General features: G+C 38.5%; 1 protein-coding gene across 3 annotated transcripts in view; it reads right to left on the reverse strand.

Moving 5' to 3' along the window:
* LRRC4C (leucine rich repeat containing 4C) overlaps window positions 1-20,013 on the reverse strand; it is a 1,395,890-nt gene that overhangs the window by 205,518 nt on the left and 1,170,359 nt on the right. For 2 of the 3 annotated variants that reach the window (XM_051967659.1, XM_051967661.1), the window contains exon 1: window positions 7,615-8,486. The exons of the other annotated variant lie outside the window; for it this stretch is intronic. The gene's annotated coding sequence lies outside the window, so the exon portion shown is untranslated. Of the gene's footprint in view, window positions 1-7,614; window positions 8,487-20,013 lie in introns of those variants that run through there. 3 annotated transcript variants of the gene reach the window in all.

The raw sequence follows: 20,013 nt of genomic DNA on the forward strand, positions 1-20,013 counted from the left end.
GTCTCTATCTATGATGTTATCATTCATTATCCTGCAGCTCTCCAAGCAAAGAAGATAACTATATTTCCTCATTTTTACTCTGTAGTTAGGACTAGAGACTGTGTTCTGTAACATCCATGTCTATTTTGGGGAGTACTGCTTATTTACATTATTCAATTCATTGTGCATGTTTTCCTTCGCTTTGTTGGTAACAATCATTGAGTCTTCCAATGTTTCTCATATTCATCATTCCTTATGGTACAATGATATTCCATCAAGTGTCATTTTTTTTTTAGCCATTCCCCCAATTAGCACTCATTTTGTGTCTTTTTTCTATCAGGTACACTATTAATATTTTCATATTTCTACCTGGTTTTGACCATCTTGGATTAGAGCAATTAATAAAAAAGCATTTATTTAGCAGCTATTGTAGCAACTTCTACCATTAATCAGTATTAGCTATAAAGGAGACAAAGGCAGAAATTAAACAGCTCCCTAGTTCTTAGTTCTTATGAATGAGATCTAGAATAAACTCTTCTAATTCATATTTCTGAACAGCCTTAAGAAATCTACATGGCCCTAACCTGGATCTTTGGTCCTTTAATTAGATCAACGTTTACTTGCAAGGAAAATACAATATCTCATTCCTTCTCATTACTCATTATATGATAGACATAACTCTGGTTTCTCAAAAACACAATAGTTGTGCAAACAACCTATGGGGGCGGGGGTGGGAGGGTGGAAGAATCACCTATTCAGGAACAAATGGGCCAAAAATCTCCTTTCCAACATCCTTGGAAAGCTGCTGATTGAGTCAAGTACCACTCTGAAGGCAGACCAATCCATTTTAGGACAGATATCATTGGAGAGAAAGTTTCTTTTCTATCATTACATATATTCCTAATATTCTTAGGTAAACCTAAGTTTGCCTCTTTGCAACTTTTGCCCTTTGTTCCTTGTTTTACTTTCTGGAGATAGACGTAAGAAATTTTGGGAGACAACTATAGCAATAGAGTTTAGACTTGGGTCTTAAGAAGTTGAAACGTTTTCTAGGGCAGACCTATCCATGAACTGTATGTCTTTGAACTAAGGACCAGCATAAATAAATAAAGAGCAGGGAGGTCCATCTTCAGAAGGTTGGCTATCTGGCCATGACATTATTCTTGTAGCTGTTATGCAACAGAACTCATAGAATCACTTAAAATAGTTTCACTTTAATAAACTTTTTAAGTTTTACAGAGTACTTTGCGTAACATCTCATTTGGTTATTAAGATGACTACTTGGGTGTCATAGTAGATATTCCTTTAGATTTGAATGCCACTAGATGGCTGTTGAGGTTCCTAATTGTGTGATTATTCCATTTTGCAGATAAGGAAACTGAGGCAGGGTAGACTGAATGATTTGCTCAAAATTATACAACTCTTAGGTGTCTGGAACAAAATTGGACCCCAAGCTTTTCTGGTTTTGAATTGAAAACTTTGTCCATTTTTATTTGGGGTTTTTAATCTGTGGTCCATGAATTGGTATATCTGCCTATATGCATACTTATAAAGCTTCATTTCAATATGGTTTTGTAAATATGTATGTATATGATTTGTATTTATGTCCATATATACATACATGTATATGTATGTGTATATGTAATAATTTTATGCATTTACAAACATGATTCCCATAAGGGGTGTCTAGGATTCACCAGACTATTAAAAGTGTCCATATTTTGTCCTCACCAAAAAACTCCAAGATAAAACACAACATTTTCTGCTTATACATTCATTCTTCATTCTGATTGCATGGTCTGCACATTGCTCATTCATCCATCAGTCTCCATATAGCACTCTTGCTTAAAACAAACTGGACTTAGTCCTGGATTAGGCCTTCTTTACCCTCAAAGTGAACTACAGGAGTACAATCCTAATAGCCAACCATGGATCCACAATCCTATTCAAATTTCTCCTACTTCATCTATCTCTAATACTTGAGGATTTTTAATGCATTTGCTCAAAACCACCCTCCAGAAGTTTATGAAATAATTAGTAATTATTAGTAAATAATTAGTCAAATTAATAAATAATTAGTCCACTCTCAATATTCCTCCTCTATTAGCAATGGCTTTAATACCCCCAGCACTGCCTATTCCAAAATGAGGTCAGTATTTTTTATTTCTCTCCCTCCATTAGTCTGGATGACTTTCACTTACAGGATTGACTCTTGGTAAAGGCAGTGTTAGAAAGTCCAGTGAGTAATTGTGTCTCTCTCTATTGTCATCCTGAGTAAGCGATATAGGGCAAAAGGAATTACAAACATGGATCATATTTCTCAACCTTTCAAGGTCATTGAGCAGGTCTCAAAAGACCCTAAAGAGAGAAAGGTGGTCATTGAGATCCTGCAACTAGCTGCCTCTCTGAATTCTGAGTTCTCATGCAAGCTCTCTATGTGAACAGCAGCCTCTCTTTCCCCAAGAGAAAGTCTTATTAAAAAAAAAAAAAGCTTTAAAATCAACATATTCCTTTTAAAAAAAACTTATGCAATAAAAGACTCTTGAATTATCCATAGCTTATAAGTATAAAGCCTCGTGGTTTAACATGAATTCTTTCTCTTCTTCCTTATAACCCTACTATGGTATTTAACCCCTTACCCTCATAGAGTTAAGGATAGTTTTCTTTTGCTCTTTTGAGTTGTAGGGGAGTGAAGAAGTAGGGATGATTTTCATATCACCACGGATTATCACAATAGTGATAAAATTGTTTTGCTTTGTTTGCTTCAAATCTGAACTCAGATCCTCCAGATGTTCCTGGAGTCCATTATCCATTGTTCCATCTAGCTGCCCCAAAGTCAATTGAATTTTAAAGAAAGAATCCAAATATTGGAGCTATTGTAGCATAGGGAAACCACATTGTTTTTGGAGTCGCAGGATTTGGATTCAAATCTTGGTTCCCTTAGCTATATGGCCTAAACATTTTGCCTTCCTTTAATGGGACTCATTTCCATTCCTATAACGCGAAGGAGCTGAACTAGACCAGCTTTAAGATTTCTTTCAAGTCAAAACTGATAATCCTAATTGGAGGCTATTTTAGAATGTATAGAAAGGCACTCCAGAGCTGGGGAAACCCCGGCACTACAATCCAGTAGTAGGTGAAAGGACAGGATTTTGAATTCAGAATAAATGACTTCAAATTCAATGTTTATATTTTAAAGTCTAAAATGAACTTCCAAAATACTGAAATGCTGCTTTTCCCCTTTGAGGTCTACCATAATAATTTAGTGAATAGAGCAATGGGACTGCAGTTAGGAGTACCTGAATTCAAATCTGACCTTAGGCATTCACCAGCTGCATAACTTTAGGCAAGTCATTTGATGATATTAGTCTAGTTTCTTCATCTATAAAAAGTTTTGAGTATGACCCTGGGCAAATTATCTTACCCTGTTTGCCTCAGTTTCCTCTTCTGTAAAACGAGCTGGAGAAAGAAATAATGGCAAACTACACTAGTATCTTTGCCAAGAAAACCCCAAATCTAATCATGGAGAGTCAGATAAGACAGAACAATGACACTACTCTATGTTATAAAGCATTTGATCCCCACAACAATCCTGCTTTTCATTTTACTGTAAGGGAGAAGAGGGTAAGTTACTTGCCAAGGGTCATATAACTAGGAAATGTCTGAAGTAGGATCTGAACTTTGGTCTTCTTGGTCCAGTGTTCTATCTAGTTGCTTGTCCTTTCTAGTAAAAAATATGGGGCAACTCTGATAAAATGCTATTAAATTTATTAAATACACAACAAAAAGCAAGCTGTTCATATTACAGCTTCCTATACAATCCCCACTTTATGTTTTTTTTTTTTTTTTTGCATGTGGAAATGCTCATTCTATTGGGTATCAGTGAAGATTTAGAACAAGCAGGGATTTCAGAGATCAAGCAGTCCAATCCCCTGATATTATAACTGAAAAAATGGAACCTAGAGAAGCTGTGACTTGGCCAAGGTCATGAAGGGGGTAAATGGAAAAAGTTGGGATTAGAACCTAGGCTCTAGAATCACAAAGCCCACATTCTTTCCAGGGAATCCAGATAGTTTATATGATTCTCATCATAAGATAAGTAAGATAGGCAGTATTATCATCTCCATTTCATACCTGAAGGAACTGTGACTCAGACAGGTAAAGAAAATTGCTCAAACTTAGAAAACTAATAATGTCTGTGCTAAGAAGCTGGGATAAGATTTGAACTCAGAGCTTCCTGACTTGGAGCTCAGTATTCTGTCCATTACTCTGGTCACTGGAAGACTAGATAATATTCTCTTCAAAATGATTTTAAAATAGAAGAGATACATTCTGTATTTATTAAACAGACTGATGGCATAAAGTCCCCTTAGTGTTCTTTTCCACTAAATCTTCATGGGGAAAAAAAAAAAAAAAGCATTTGTTCTGAGATTTATTTCCTGATCTTGTTAAAGACATGTGCGCTGTGACAAAAGCTTCTATTTGAACCCAGGATTTCACATCAAGGTCTCACATTTGGTCTTCAACCTGTTCTCAACAAGAAGCACCAATATGATTAAAATGTGAGAGCCTGGGGAAGAAACCTATCTACTCCAAGATGCTACTCAAGTGTTTTGCTTTTACAAGACTATTTATTCCCCATGTATTTCCCAGAGGTGTTATCAGAAAAGTCCCTGCTTGGTCAGTCCATGTCCCCTCCTCCAGATACAGACATGGACATATACACTCGTCCACATGTGGGGTCACTCATTCCTCCCTTTACTTCACCCTCCAGTCCTTAGCCAAAGAAAATCTGCCTTCGGAAAACTCCCTGCCTTTCCCATAAATCTACGCACTCAGATGGTCTGACTTTGGGAGCTCTGGCTTTCTGTCCACCATGATGATCAGAGAATAGGTCACTTAGGGCTCCCTGAGCACAAACTAGGCCCTATGCTGATGAGATCCACAAAGGGGGGGGGGATATTCCTGCTGACCTCCCGGGTTCTGAATCCCAAAGCCCTCTCTCTGCTGCTTCTCCGAAATGTGGCGCCAATCTGAGGCCGCCAAGCTGAAGGAGTTAAACTCCAGACTGTTCTGCGTATCTCTGGCTACTGTACTAGTGAGTGATTCAGTGAAGTGTGAAAATAGTACATCTTTAGACGCACAATCATCTCCAGCTTTGTACATGCTGAAATAAGACCACAGATTTCAGCCCACAATTGTGAACAGATTTCACCCCCCCCACCCACCAACCTCCCAAGCATATGTGGGGGTGGAAGAGTATGTAGGAGGGGAAAGGGTGTGCAGAGCTGGAAGGAAGATGAACCAGTGGAGAAACCATGATGGGAATTATGTCAAAAAGGCATCGACCTATAGGAGTGCCTCATTGCTGTCTGATCGGCAGAGACAAGGTTCAGTGCAAAGATGGGCTTTGCAAGTGTGGTGGAGGGCTAAACAAGTCAGTGAAAAAGCAGGTATACATACATACGTATATGTAGATCAATCATTAGACACATACATACAAATATATGTGTGTATGTATATATATGACATATATAATTTTTTTCAGTCCTCACTTGTAATAAGTTGGTTGAGTGGCAGCTTAGTATAAACTGTATAGATCTAATATTGCAGATTTAGCCACACAGGGAAAACACACAAACACATTGCAGAGAATTGTGGTAAGAGATTCAGAAACCCAGAGGGGGCTTGGGAAAATTGTGGGATGATTTTCACAGGTTGACAAACTTATTGCCCACTCCATAGCCAACTTGGGTACATATGCCCAGAAAAAAAATAGATTAAGAAGGGATTTCAGAAATGCAATCCTTGACTTGATTTAGTTCTGTATCATGAGGGAGATGCTAATAGAAATGGAATCAAAGAGCAGCTGTGGTATTTTACTTAATGGTCCTAACTTTCCATGATCACCTCTTAAATTTAAATCTAGAGGCACCTATCCCTTCTTAATGTCTCTACAACAGGCACCACTCATGGGGGAAAAAAAAAACAAAACTATACCAGCATAATCCAAAGGCAGTAGAGGGTGGGATACTCCTCTTTCCTGCCCCCACTTCCATCCCCATTCCTTCTAAGAAAGAGTTCATAAAAGGCTCTGGGGAAGATTTATAGTTGAGAGATGTTATTAATTTGCAACACAAACATATCACAGCACCAAAAGGGATCCACGTTGGCTTTCTACCCCCTTCTTCCCCCTATATTATATGAGAAAGCCCAAACAAGAAAAGAGATGATGGGGGTGGGGAGGATCAAGGGTGGGTGTAGGGTGAAGAGTTCTGTTCCAGCTGTCAGAATGAGAAGATCATGCAAGACTTTTTTTCCAATTTTCTTCTAATCTTATTCCTCCATCCCCGTTCTCTAATACACTTTACTAAAAAAAAATAGGATTCCTGGACCAGAGTAGCAGGAGGTCTGGCCATGTGTAACCAGCTTCTGTCTCATCCTCAGCTAACCCTCACTTTCTGTTAGTTTTGAAGTGTTCATCAATCATTTGACTCATGCTGATTTCAGCCCTTAACCAAAGATATCCAGCTTCTGCTGGGAGATCCAAAGGTAGGAGGTGGAGGTGGGCAGAAAGAGCCTAGGGAAAAAAAAATCATAAGCCCACACCTAAAAACCAGACCAGCCTTGAGGATAAGAAGGAGAACCACTGTGTTCTCTAAGGTTCTCCAGGCCCTGTGCTTTTGCCTCCATTCTCCCCTGCCTCTTCCCCTCACTTCCAATTCATAGGGGGGCAAGGAAGTCATTGAGAAGAGCCTGCACCAATTCTGAGACAGATCTCCAGCAGAAGCTTTTCTTAAGTTAGCTACTTATGCTAAAGAATCATGTTTGCTTTTCAGCAGACAGGTCCTAGAAGTACCAACAGGGTTGCTTATGACATACTGCCCAAGTCATCCACAGCCTCCCACGTCCAGCCAGTTTTCTGAACTAAAAAGAATAGTCAGAGAGGAAGATGGAGCTTCCATCCTTTCATTTTTCGGCAGCCCTTAGAGGGACACAGGTAGTCAGGGAACCTATTTCTGATGTGGATGAGAGAGAGAGGAGGCAGAATTCACTGGACATATAAGAAAAAAGGGGGTTGTGCAAAGTACAAACACCTCTTCCCAACAGCATCCTCCCCCATCACCCACTCTCCCTTCCCTCTATCCACCCACCAGCCAGAAGCCATCCTTCATCTGCTTGCCTTATTATCATATTTTCGTGTTCATACATTCTGCTGATCTGCAGTGTCAGGTTGGATAATGAAATTTCAATTGGACCTCTTCGATTTCCAATGGTTAAATATTTGTGCATCTAACTCTTGGGATGCCATGCAACTTACAGGGTTCTGGAGGGAGTCAGTCACAAGGCAAACCACCCCACACTGCAGGGGCTTGTTCGGAAGCTCTCTTTGCCAGTGTACATTTGCAAAAGGCGTTTGCCCAGAATGCAGACAACCTGCATCGTTCTAGCGACTGAGGCTTTCGTGAGCAGAGCCTGATTTACCGCGGGGTCTGTCACCCACTCCCTCCCTCTCCGGCTGACCACTAGCCAGGTCTTTAAAACCAAAGCAAAAGGGGGGGTTTCCAAGGGGACAAGAGAGCCACAAAACGGCAGGCATTCCCTTCCCCAATAAATAAGCAAAGGATCACTCACTGTATTTCAGACCGATCACGGCAACGTCCAGGTGCAAAATCCAGGAGGTTACGAGCAAGGAAAAAAAAAAAAAAATACGATCTTGACACGCAAAAAAATAAAAGAGAAAAAAAAAAAAGGAAAAAAATCCAACTGCAATTTTCCATCAATTTTAGTCAACACAGGCAAAGCTCCAACCCTGCCCTGCTGATTTTCTCTCCCCCAATCAATGCCTCATTCTGGCACGGTCAACTTTTCTTCTCCGAAATTTCTTTGCAGATGTATTATTTATCTCTTCTCGTGGAAGGAAAAAAAAAAATAACAATAAAACGAAAGAAAAATAAAACCAGACCACCTCTGCACAGCACGGCTTTACTTTTCTAAAAAAACAAAAATGGCCAAAAACCCCAAACTTTTCATTCCAAGATTCCTCCTTTTCTTGCTTTTCATTTCTTTAATGAAAATACTTTTCCTTTCCGGATCCTCTGTTCTCCATTTTTCAGTGGCCCCCCCTTTTTATGTCCCCCCTTCTGTGTGTGGGGCCGGGGTGTTTATTGTTTATTTTTTATTTAGACTAGAACAACACAATCTCCCAGTGGTCTGAGGTTGGTCGATTTCATCTTAGAATGTTCGCGCTCTCTCTCCTCTCTCTCCCTTGGTACGTATGTATAGCTATATACATGGATTTGTTAAGATCCAGGTCTCGCAGGACAATCTGCTTTCTTCCTTCTTCTCTCCTGCACGTTCAGTTTCTCCAGCACCTTGGGCTCCAGGATAGATCCGCGTCCCGCATCCTTCATTTTGGCAAGACACCCAACCGTCACCGCCACCCAAAAGTCTTTCTTTTACATCGTCGTTTCCTTCCTTTCCTTGCCTCTCCCCCCTCCAAATTTCTTTTTAAAGAGATCAACTGCCCCCCCTCGCCGCCCCCACTGAGCCCCCCCTCCCGGCCTGTCCCTTTTCCAAAGATCTGATTAGATTTCCAATCACAACCCAGTGCGCAATTGGATTTCTGATTTCAGCTACCCGGCCATCTACCTTCTTCCCTTCTCCACTCCAAACTCCCCGTTAGATCCTGTCGCTTTCCCTCCACCTCCTCTGCAATTTCATAATCTCACGTTAAATGGAGTGCAGGGGGTGGGGGTGGGGGTGGGGGTGGGGGCGGAGGTAGTGGAGGAAAATTTCAAGGCTCCCATCAGCTGTCAAGAAACCCAGCCCTCCCCCCCAACACTTTTTTTTTCCTCCTCCCCCCTCCCCCCTGCCCCCCTGAGGCTGGTGGCGGCTTTTTCCTTCTCTGTCCCCGCCCCCACCACCCACCTCCGGCTCCCCCCTGTACACACACACACACACACACACACACGCACACGCACACAGTCACAAACACGCACACTTTCCCAATCCTCCAGATGTTCCCGAACTCCCCCGATCTGGTCCCGGATCAAGGCGGCGGGGATGCGTGAAAGGGCCTGGCTGGTGCGGCCGGGACAAGCCCCCCGGTCCCCTTCCTCTTCATTGTGCCTTCCTCTCCATCTTTAGTCCAGCTGCAATCAAGATCCGGCTGCACCGAGGTGAAGGAACTTCGGAGATCGCCTTTATTTAAAACAGCGAAAAGGGAGGTGGGGGAAGAATGGGGGTGGAGAAGGGAGAGCAGGCTGAGGATGGAGGTGGCTGAGCCGATAGAAGGAGCCCCTCCAAAAAAAAAAAAAAAATACACTAGTCCCTGGCTCCTGGGCTCCCTCTCGGATGCAACTGCAGCTTTGATCTCGTCTCCAGCTGCGGCTGGCACATTTTTGTAGAGCTACAAGTTGCTTCTTCTCCACCCAGGGACCGGGGCTCCGGGCTCGTTCCGGGTCCGAGAGGACCTTTCCCCGGCGGCCCGGAGGATGCTCCGCTCGGTCCTTCGCGCCATCTCACCAACGCTTGGCAGAAACCTTTCCTCCAGTCTTCCCAGACATCCGTACCCGTTTGAACTCTTCTCTCCCCCCTCCGCTCTCCCCCCTCCCTCTCCCCTTATAAATAAATAAAGAATTGGAATCCCAATTCCTTGCGAGACGTGGCTTGCGCCCTCCAGATGGGGTAGGTCCCCGCTATCTTGAGGCGCGCATCTCACTCAGGTTTTTCATCTTCGTCTCTTCTCTGGCTCTCTCTCTCTCTCTCTTTTTCTCTCTCTCTTTTTTTCCCTCTCTCTCTCTTTTTTTCTCTTTCTATTCCCCCCTTTCCCCCTCTCTCCCCTTCTTTTCTTGTGATCAGTGAAATACAATTACCCAATTACCTCCCATCATCTTAGCACTGATTGGTCAATTGCATTAACACTTGATGTCAGGGAAAAAGGGGATTGGAGCTCTTGTCATGGGGCACTGCTGCCACCTGGAGGGCATATCGCAAAGAGCCGGAGTACCAACAACCCCCAAGTATAATCATCGGGGAAAAAAATAAATTTAAAAAAAAAAATCATTTTCTGTCTGAGAAAAGGGATTAGAAATTATTTTCTTTAAAAAAAATGCATGTATCAATAAGGAAATGGTCACGTGAGATTGAGTGGGAATGGGGGCAGGATTGGAAGTGGGGGTGTCTTTGCTGCATTCCCAAAATACAAACGGGGAAAACAGGACAGATCCCAGCAAGATGCAAAGCCAATCTGTAGCTACCTTTGAGGATGCCCAGCGAGCTGAGCCATCTTTCTGTTTCTCTCCCCCTTCGCCGAGCTGAGCGGTTTTGAGTTAGTAGCATGACTACTTGGACAAGCAGAAGGAAGGAACTCCGCTTGACTCAAGAGCAGCGGGCACCCGGTGGTAGGGCAAGCTCTCCAGGAGAAAGCAACTGTAAAGGCGAGATAGGATCCTTCAGCCTGTGGAGTGGTGCAGTAAATTGCTCTGTTCAGTCTGTACAAGACATTCCGGACAGTTTGACAACTCAATTCCAACATCGCATCCTTGTGGATGTATGCATTTCCCGTCACATCATATTAGGGAAGAGAGTGCCTCTTTTCGGTTCCATTCTGGGAGGGGGAGTGAGGAAAAGATGGAAATCGGGGCCAGAGGAACGTGCCATTAAAAATCTATTAATCCCTCATTTTCTTCAATCTCTTTCCCTGATGCAAAATTATACTCAAAGAAAGAAATCTCTAATTATATATTTAAGGCCATTCATAGAGAGGCTCAGGGATGTGAAGATGAGGAAAGTAAGAGATAGAGTATCCATGACCCAGTAATTACAGATTTTGATAGACTCCCCCTTAAAAACAGAGATCTACCAGTTTATCTTAAGGAAACGGTTAGAATAGAAAATCTGTTTAAATATTTTTGAATTGACTTTTTCTCTAGAGCTCTTTCTAAACTCAAAACTTCCCAATCCAAGAGTAGTCAATACCTGCTCTTTGAAAGTTAGAGAATATCACATCTCACTTGGCTCTAATCTGAATAACAAATTTTAGTGTCTGCAGGGGAAAAATCATGTCTTTGGATATGAGGGGTGATTTATCAGGCATTCCCTTAAGTCTGGGCAGCTTTAGTACCATCGTGAATTATATCACTATGAGGATGTGGTATTTTCTCAATATCAAAAGAAATCAAGGTAGCTCCCTCCCTTCCTCCATATATTAGGTGGACAGCCATGTCACATTTGTGGGAAAATGTGCAGTAGAATCATACAGAATGGCCAAGCAAAGAGTGTTTGTTTGCTTCACTGGAAAGAAAATCAACATTTGATGAGATCACAGATTCCATTATTGAATAATAGGAATGAATTAAGCAAGGGGTGATTGCATTGTTTGTGCTTCTCAATGAATGATAGAGTGTAACAGGTTAGGAGTTTTAGAGGTGAAAGGACTCTTAAGAGATATCTAATCAAATCCACTGATTTGATAAGTGAAGAAACTGAGACCCACAGGGATTAAGATTTGTTCATGGTCACCCAGAAAGGAAGTGGCAGAGATGATATTTTAATTTGGTTGTGAGTACTTTCAAAGAACAAAGATGGTAGCTAACCAAACCTTAATTTGGCTTCAACAACTCTTTATCCATAAATAAATTTAATTAATTTTTGGCTAATAATCCATATAAATATAGATTCACTAATGTCTCAAAATAGCTTTAAAGAAAGCTAATATATAATTGTTCTGAGGTGAGATAGATATCATTTGAAATGGAAAACAATTTTCCCCCCAAACAATCATGATATGGGAAAGAAGGAATTAAGCAATTACACGGTACTTACTGTGTAACAAGTACTGTGCTAATTACTTTAAAATGTTATTTTTAATATAGATAGGCACTATTAATATCCCCATTTTACAGCTGAGGAAACAGAGTTTAAGTCACTTGTCCAAAGTAACACAGATAGTAAAATCTTTCTGACTCCAGCCTCAGTGCTCTATCCACTGAGTCAGTAAGTCAAACAATTCCTCCCCTCTCCCCTAAAAAGAGAAAATAAATAAAGACTATCTGCTAGACATCTTTGCTACGTCTCAGAACAAACGAATATACCAAACATAAAAGGAGGGGATATGAGGAACAGGAGAGGAGAAGATTGGCTAATAAAGTGAAAAGAAAAACCTCCTATTCACTATACTTGCCACCTCTTTCCATCTAACCCACACATTACCAATTAGCTCACACATTTGACTTTAGCAGTTCAGTTTCTTATCTGCAGAAATAGGATGTTTAGTATAATAAAGGAAAAGACACTGATTCGAGCTCAGGGAATTCACATTCTAGCCTTAGTTCTACCATGGAAACACTTGCTGTGAGACAGTGAGCAAATCACTTTATCTCTCTCAATTGAAATGTCCTCATCTGTAAAAGTAAGGAACCAATCAATAGTTCTTAACCCTTAACCTGAGATGTTTTCTTTTTTTTTTTTTTCTTTTTTCTTTTGATGACAGTATTTCAATGTAATTGGTTTCCCTTGCCATACTATATATCCCTCCCAGCTCTAATAGTCGATGTGTGAAAGAAAATCTCTTTTACCTCTAGTAATACATGTTCTGTGTTCTAAAGTCCTTTCTAGTTCTAACATCTAGTGTCTGATCCACAGTCCTCTCTAGCTCTGCTGGTCTGTTATAATTTATATAACTTCAGGAAGCACAGATAATATCTGAGTGTTCATGAGATCGTGAGTTCTTAATGGTGAAAGTGAAGAAAATTATAGGACAATGAACTAAATCATGAGAGAGGGAAGATGGACGATTTGCTAACATTCTCCTGTGTTGGGGAATGGAATCGAAAATATCATCATACTGTCTTGTCTTAGGAAAATAAGACCTTCATAGTAATTGATAATCATGTCAGCTCACATTGATTTAGTGTTTTAACAGTTTACAAAGCATTTTCCTTATAGCTGTCCTGCTGAAATAGTCAAAGTTTCTCATATTATCCATGTAGGGAAATAAGACTTTGATAAGTCAAATGACTTACCTGATGTTCAAAACAGAATAAAGAATAAAACCAATATATTAATGGCATTGCTATTATAATTAGAGGTAGTAATATTAATTATAAAGCTCCTTTGATCCATCCTTTTATACTGAGTTGGATATTCTTACATTATTCTTGTAATTTAAAAAAAAGAAATTTTCAGTTGTTCTTTCATCCCTCTAAATTAATATTTCAGCTAAATAAATTAAATAATTCTAGTTAAATTAGAAAGTTTTCAAATCTGGCATTTAAAAGATTTTACACTGTCTTCTAGGCATTTTCCTATCTATTTTATATTTTTCCCTCTCTTCAACTCTCCTTTTAGTGCAAACTAATCTACTGGGTGTTACCTGCACATTACATTCTCACTTCTCCTGTGTGCCTTTGTATGGGCTCTCCTCCATTTGTGAATGAGACTCCTCCCCACATTTGGGTTTTAGAAATCATCTTCCTTCAAAGCAAAGATCGGGTGATACTACTTCACAATGCTGTCTTGACTTTGCTCCCCAGTTGGTGGAACTCACTTATGTCTTTAAATTATAGGTGCTTTTTTTTTTTTAATATCTGTTTACCTATCTACATGCTGGATACCTTTTCTCCTTAGTAGAATGTAAGATCCTTGAAAGGAGGGATTATTTCCGTTTTGTTCTTGTACCCTTATCACATAGCATTTGCCCTCAGTTAGGCAATAAGTTAGGATTTAATAATTGCCAACTATGTTCTAGGCACTAGTTCTGCAAAGACAAAAATGAAAATCTTGACTTCTAGCAACTTACCTCTAATCAAGTGAAACAATATACCCACATATTAAAAAAATACAAAACATATATATATAATATTTAGAGTATTTGAACTCAGATCTTTGAGACTCTCAAGTCCAACAGTACCCACTGTGCCACCTAGTTTGTTTGAATATTATATGCATTGAACTTAATTTAGTCATAACTGATATTCACATTGACGTTTTTTAGACTATTAATTATTTGTTACTCTTGTGGGCATCTCAACCATTGTGAATTGTTGGGTATGACTATCTGAAATTCAAAGATGAAGAGCCATAAATCCAGAAAAGGTAAATAAATTACCCAAAGTAAAAGAGAATTTATAATTTAATTTCAGTCTTTTCCATTCAACTACCCTTGTTCTTAAATAAAGCTGTATGTATATTAGATGATAGATAAAAAATATATCTATATATGTTTATATGTATGTATGCATATATGTAGATATATATGTAGACACACGTGTATATATGTACATATATGCATAAATGTATATGTACTTCATTAAGTTATTTTTCAGTCATGTCTGACTCTCTGTGACCCTATTTGGGATTTTCTTGCCGGGCTACTGGAATGGTCTGTTATTTCCTTCCAGAAGCATATGTATATGTGTATGTGTATATACAAATAACATACATTTATTTATGATCTATTTTTAATTGTAAATAGAAGTGTTTGTTCAAAACACACTGTTTTGTCAACAAAACACTTCAAAGATGTTGTGTTTTGAAGGAGTAAAATATTAATAAAAACATGAAAAATTAAAATCAATAAATTCTCATTTACTTCTATAGTTTAACAAAATTGGAAATAAATATTTTGTAGAAAAAGAGGTGACTTTGGGTGAGTTAGAAGGGGCCATACAGATAATATTGGTAAAGTTTTCTTTTCAAGGATGCTTCCTTAGTCTTATTCTTTGGAAATTATCTGATGAGAAGGCAACAAACCTGCTAAGATGCTCTATCTAGGAGACTATGCCTGGTGGAATCTTTAACACCCAGCAGGGGACACTATCTAGTAACCAGAAATATAAAATAGCAGAAAGCTTGGATATCATTATTTAGTAAACTTTTAAAAAAGTTAGTATTTGTGAATAGATAGAAATCGATCACAAAGGACAAAATTAACTATTGCAATATCATACTAAAGAAAAAGAATAGATCATGTTTACATATCACTTAAAATACCTTCTTCAAAACAATCCTGATGAGACAGACAACATAATTTGTATTATTCACATTTTACAGATGATGATTGGGGATCACAAAAATTAAGTGACTTGCTCAGGTTCACTCAACTATTGAGTGACATGTTTAGATATAAAACACCTGTCTCATGAACTTTTCAATACCTTTTCTCCTACACCATCATGCCATTGGGGATATAGTCTCCTAGAAATAGCTTCATCTCCCTTTCAGCATCCATGTACTTAAGATATATTTAGAGGTGGGGGGATAAGAGTTGGGGGTAATTTGGCTCTAGAGAACAATAATGGATGGAAATTGCAAGCAGGAAATTTATAGTTGATATGAGAAGTGAGAGTGGAGGGAGAGGATTCTAACAGAGCTGTTCAAAAGTAAGACTGGATATTTGAGAAGTGGTAGGTTTCCCTTTTCTCCTCCTTAGAAGTCTTCAAGCAGAATTTGGAAACCAATTATTGAGTATGTTGTATGTATGAATTGAACTATATGATAGCTAAGATCCCTTCAAAATCTCAAATTACGAGATTCTCCCTATCTTTGTTTATATATTCATTCTATTTATATATCAAGTGAGCTGTCTTTATTAAGTCCATATCCAAAGCAAACTCTTTTGGCAGTGTCAAGGGAATTAAACTATTTCATTCATTCTTTCATCCATTCAACAATTCATTCATTAATTAAAAAATGGTTTTGTGTGCCAAATATGTGCAAGGCATATATTTTTAACAGCACTTTTTTTGGGGGGAGGGGTGGAGGTTGATCGATGCTTTATAATATACAATTTCAAATGTTGACAATGTTTTTATAAAAGCTAAACTTAGGAGAAAAAAGATAGATGTAGCAGCATGGTATAGTGAAAAATGTGTTGGATCATGAATTTGTGAAAATGGATTGTATTCCTGGCTTCACCCTTAACTAGGGAACTTTATCAGTTTCCTTATCTATAAAATTAGGCCATTGACCTAGATAATTTCTAAATCCTTTTCAGCTGTAGCTTTCAATCCTTCAGCATCTCCAAGCAACCTAATAATCTCTCCCTTAGTTGATAATGAATAGATGATGATGGTAGTAATAAAAATCATGGTGGTCTCATAGTTATGTAGCACTTGAAGGTTTATGAACTATCTTTTCCTCACAATAATCTTGTGAGATAATTCTCATTACCATCTTATAGAAAGGTAGAAATAGGCTCAGATAGAAATAGTGACTTGCTCATGGTCAGATGAATATTATTGTCAGAGGTAGAATTCTAGGTCAGGTTCTGACTCTCTGAGTCTAGTCCTTTCCTCAGTGTACAACAATTATTCTCTGATATACTACCCAGAATTGAGGGTTTTTTTAAATTAAAAGAATTTTTCCCTCCCCCCTTTTCCCTTTATTTCCCTCCTTTCTTTTCTCCCTCCTTTTCTTCCCTCCTTCTTTCTTTCTTTCCTTCCCTCCCTCCCACTCTTCCCTCCTTCTTTTCTTCTTTCCTCCCTCCTTTCCTCCCTCCCTCCTTTCTTCCACCAAAGGTCACATTTGGTGAAGAGAATGTTGGATTTGAATCAGAGAACCTGAGTGCAAATCTTGTGCAGTTGTTACTACTTATGTGACCTTCTGCAAATCATTTAATTTATCTAACTCTAAATTCCCTAATCTGTTTAAAAAAAAAAAAGAGGGGGAAAAAGAAGGGGATGGGCTAGATTAGAGATGTCAAACTCATGAACTAATAAGTGCTAGGAATCTTATTAAGATGGAATTAGGATATACTTAAACATTTTTCAAAATACAATGTATCATAGCTAATGCCAATTTGTGGTTTTCTAAATCAATCCACAGGAATCCATTTCCATTTGAATTTGACATCTCTGAACTAGATGACTTCCAAGATTTTGGAAATGTAAAGTTGGATTTGCATGATTTCTCAAGTCACCTCCACTTCTAAATCTATGATATATAAAATTAGAAAGTTGAATTAGATGGCATGTAAAGTCTTTCAGCCCCAAATTTATGTTTGTATGTATAGAATATGACCAGCAGATTGTACATATAAAATGTCTCAGAAGAAAGAAGGTTTGCTACCTTGACCCAAGGGAGAAATTCTCAGGTTAGATAGATAGATAGATAGATAGACAGACAGATAGATAGATTATAAGTGAATTTGACACTGAAAAGCTAGAGACAATGAAAATGCCTAAACTTGAAAAGACTAAACTAGAGAAAATGAAAATACATAATCCCAGATATAAGTATGTAAATAAATAGAGCATACCTCTGAGACCAAAATGGCAGGCAGAAGAGTTTGTTTAGTCCATTTTTAGATAAAGGCAAGGGATTTCTCCCATTTGCTTTTAATACTAGAGGTCTAGTGATGAAATATGGTAAATGATATGAGAAAGATCCAAAGCAAAAATAAAGCAAGTCTTTTTAGTGTAACGTGGCCACCAATTTCATATCCATTTAGATCAAATTACATTCCAAAGATCCTGTTAACTAGCCACAAAAGCACCTGTGGAACACAATTTCTTCCTCCTTTATTAAGCGTCTCTAAGGGAGATGGTATTTGTGCATAGAAACTACACTGTGGTATTTTTGTACAGTCTAAATTAGGATCCTTTGCACCAGGAAGAAAATTGCCTGCAAAGGTATCTTTAAAACTCCACTAGGAATTAAGAGATGGTGTGAATCCAGTTGTATAATTTGGCGAAGACAGCTGCATTTTATCTGGCTAAATCAGCACCTGGTACCTAGGGAAAAACTTATATAAGTGCAGAGTCTATAGCTTTGAAAAGAACATTAATCTAATCCCCTGCCTCCATTTCTCAGATAAACTGAGGCAGAGAGAGGTAAAGGAATTTGGCTAAAGTCTCATGAAGAGAAATTGGCAAAGTCAGGATTTAAAAGCTGAAGCCGTTGCTTTTTTCTATTATTCACCAGCTGCCTTGTGCTAATCATTAAATTAAAAAAAAAAAAAAAACTCATTTCAGTATCTGCCAAACAGAGCAAATCTAAGGAAAGATGGGATTTGTTTACCCTACTTAGCGTTCAGTTTTAGAAAAAATAAATGTATGGACTTCAATATTCACTCCCCTTATGTGGTAAAGACCTATTAGCACATCTGCGATTAGAGCCCTCCAGCTGAATTAATGTTGTAGGATTCAAAGACAGCCAAGCAATCTCTGCTTTAAGATGTCCAAGTTTTTATACACACAGCATTTCTTTAGGAGCTAATTTCTGCTTTGAAAAACCTGCTGATTTGTGCAAAGCAAGCCACCGATATTCATTTCAGTAATGGGAACAGGAGAATCTTGTGTTTAAGATGATTCACCAGGTTAGCCAATGAGTGATAATCTTGTCATCCATGAAAACTCTAGGATGTTCTACTAGGGCTAGAGATGAGTCTGAAAAACCAGGAAAGAAACTTCACATCACTAAAATCCCTGGCACTGTCCACTAGTTCAGCATATAAATGGACATGAATTTATCAATGGAAATGATACAAAAGATGGATTCTCTCTTGTGGCCAAAACCAAAGGATCCCTGGGCTTTTCCTTTTGCTCTCTCTTCAACCTCTTAGACATATTGTTTTTGAATGATATTAGAAAAGTGAAAAAAAAAAGATTTTAGAACAGGGAAAAAATAAAAAAAAAAAACTTTGTTATATATTTCAGGGAATAGCAAGTTGTACATGGTAGACTTGCAGTTTTATGTGCAATCATCTTTTTTTTTCCTATTGTACTATATTATGGAAATGTTTGTTTTTTTTCCCCTCTCCTCATGGATTGAAAATAAAATAAATTTTAAAAAATAAAAAGAAAATGAGTTCCTTGGGAACAAGTACAGGTTTATTTTTTACTTTACAACTATGGGGCTTAGCACAGGCTTTGCCTATAGTTAGTGCTTAAAAAATGATTTTTCATTCACCAATTTATCTACATTGGTGAAATGAATTCTAATGCCATGAAAACATGGATCTTGGAAATATCATAGCTATGTGTAATTTTATTTTAAATGGCTATTAAATAAACATAGTAACCAAAGGCCCTCAGTACTTAATTTTTCTTTGTCATATTCAGTCAGTCTGTCAAAAAGTATTTTTTAAGCATTTATTTTGTGTTAGGCACTTTGCTAATTGCTTGGGATACAAAGAAAGGGCAAAAGCAGTCAAGGACTTGAAGGAATTCAAAGTCTCAGGGAGGAAATAATATGCAAATAATTGTACATAGAATTAAAATTGGAGAAGGAAGGAAATCTCAGAGGCACCGGCAGTGGAAATTGGGGTGGCTAGGAAATTCTTCTGCGGAAGATAAGATTTCAATTGAGTTATTTAAAAAAAAAAAAAACAAAAAACAAAAAACTAGGGAATCAAGGAAGTGTATATGAGGCAACAAAGCATTTCAGGCATTAGGGACAGTTAAAAGACATGTGCAAAGAATATCAAGTAGCAAAATGGCAAGTGTTGTTGGATCAGTGAATATGGAGGGAATAAAATATAAGATAGATAGTGCAGTGGATAGAGTCTGGCCCTGGAGTCAGGAACACTCATTTTCATGACTTCAAATCTGGCCTCAGGCACTTTCTAGATGTCTATTTCTGTTTCCTTATCTGTAAAATGGACTGGCAAAGGAAAGGGCAAAGTATCTTTGCCAAGAAAACCCCAAATGGAGCCCAAAGAGTCAGACATGATTAAAAAAATGACTGAACAAAAACAAAGTGCAAGAAATACATGGAGAAAGACCCACGAGACAAGAAAGATATGAAGAAATCAAGTTAGAAATGGCTTTACATCTCAAATAAAGCATTTAATGCTTATTCTTGAAGAGAATTGGGTGACAATAGAATTTATTAAGTAGGAAGGACCCGCATTTTAGGAAAATATACTGACAGCTGAGTAGACATTGGTCTGGAGTGGGGAGAGGTTTAAGTTTGAGAGATCAAAGAGAAGGTTATTGCAGTGTTCAGGAGTGAGTGGATAAGAAGAGATACCAAGGTGGTGACATCGTAAATGTAAAGAAGTATCCATCTACAAGAATTGTTGTGAAG

Source organism: Antechinus flavipes, chromosome 6 (genome assembly GCF_016432865.1).
Source record: "Antechinus flavipes isolate AdamAnt ecotype Samford, QLD, Australia chromosome 6, AdamAnt_v2, whole genome shotgun sequence".
Classification (NCBI taxonomy): domain Eukaryota; kingdom Metazoa; phylum Chordata; class Mammalia; order Dasyuromorphia; family Dasyuridae; genus Antechinus; species Antechinus flavipes.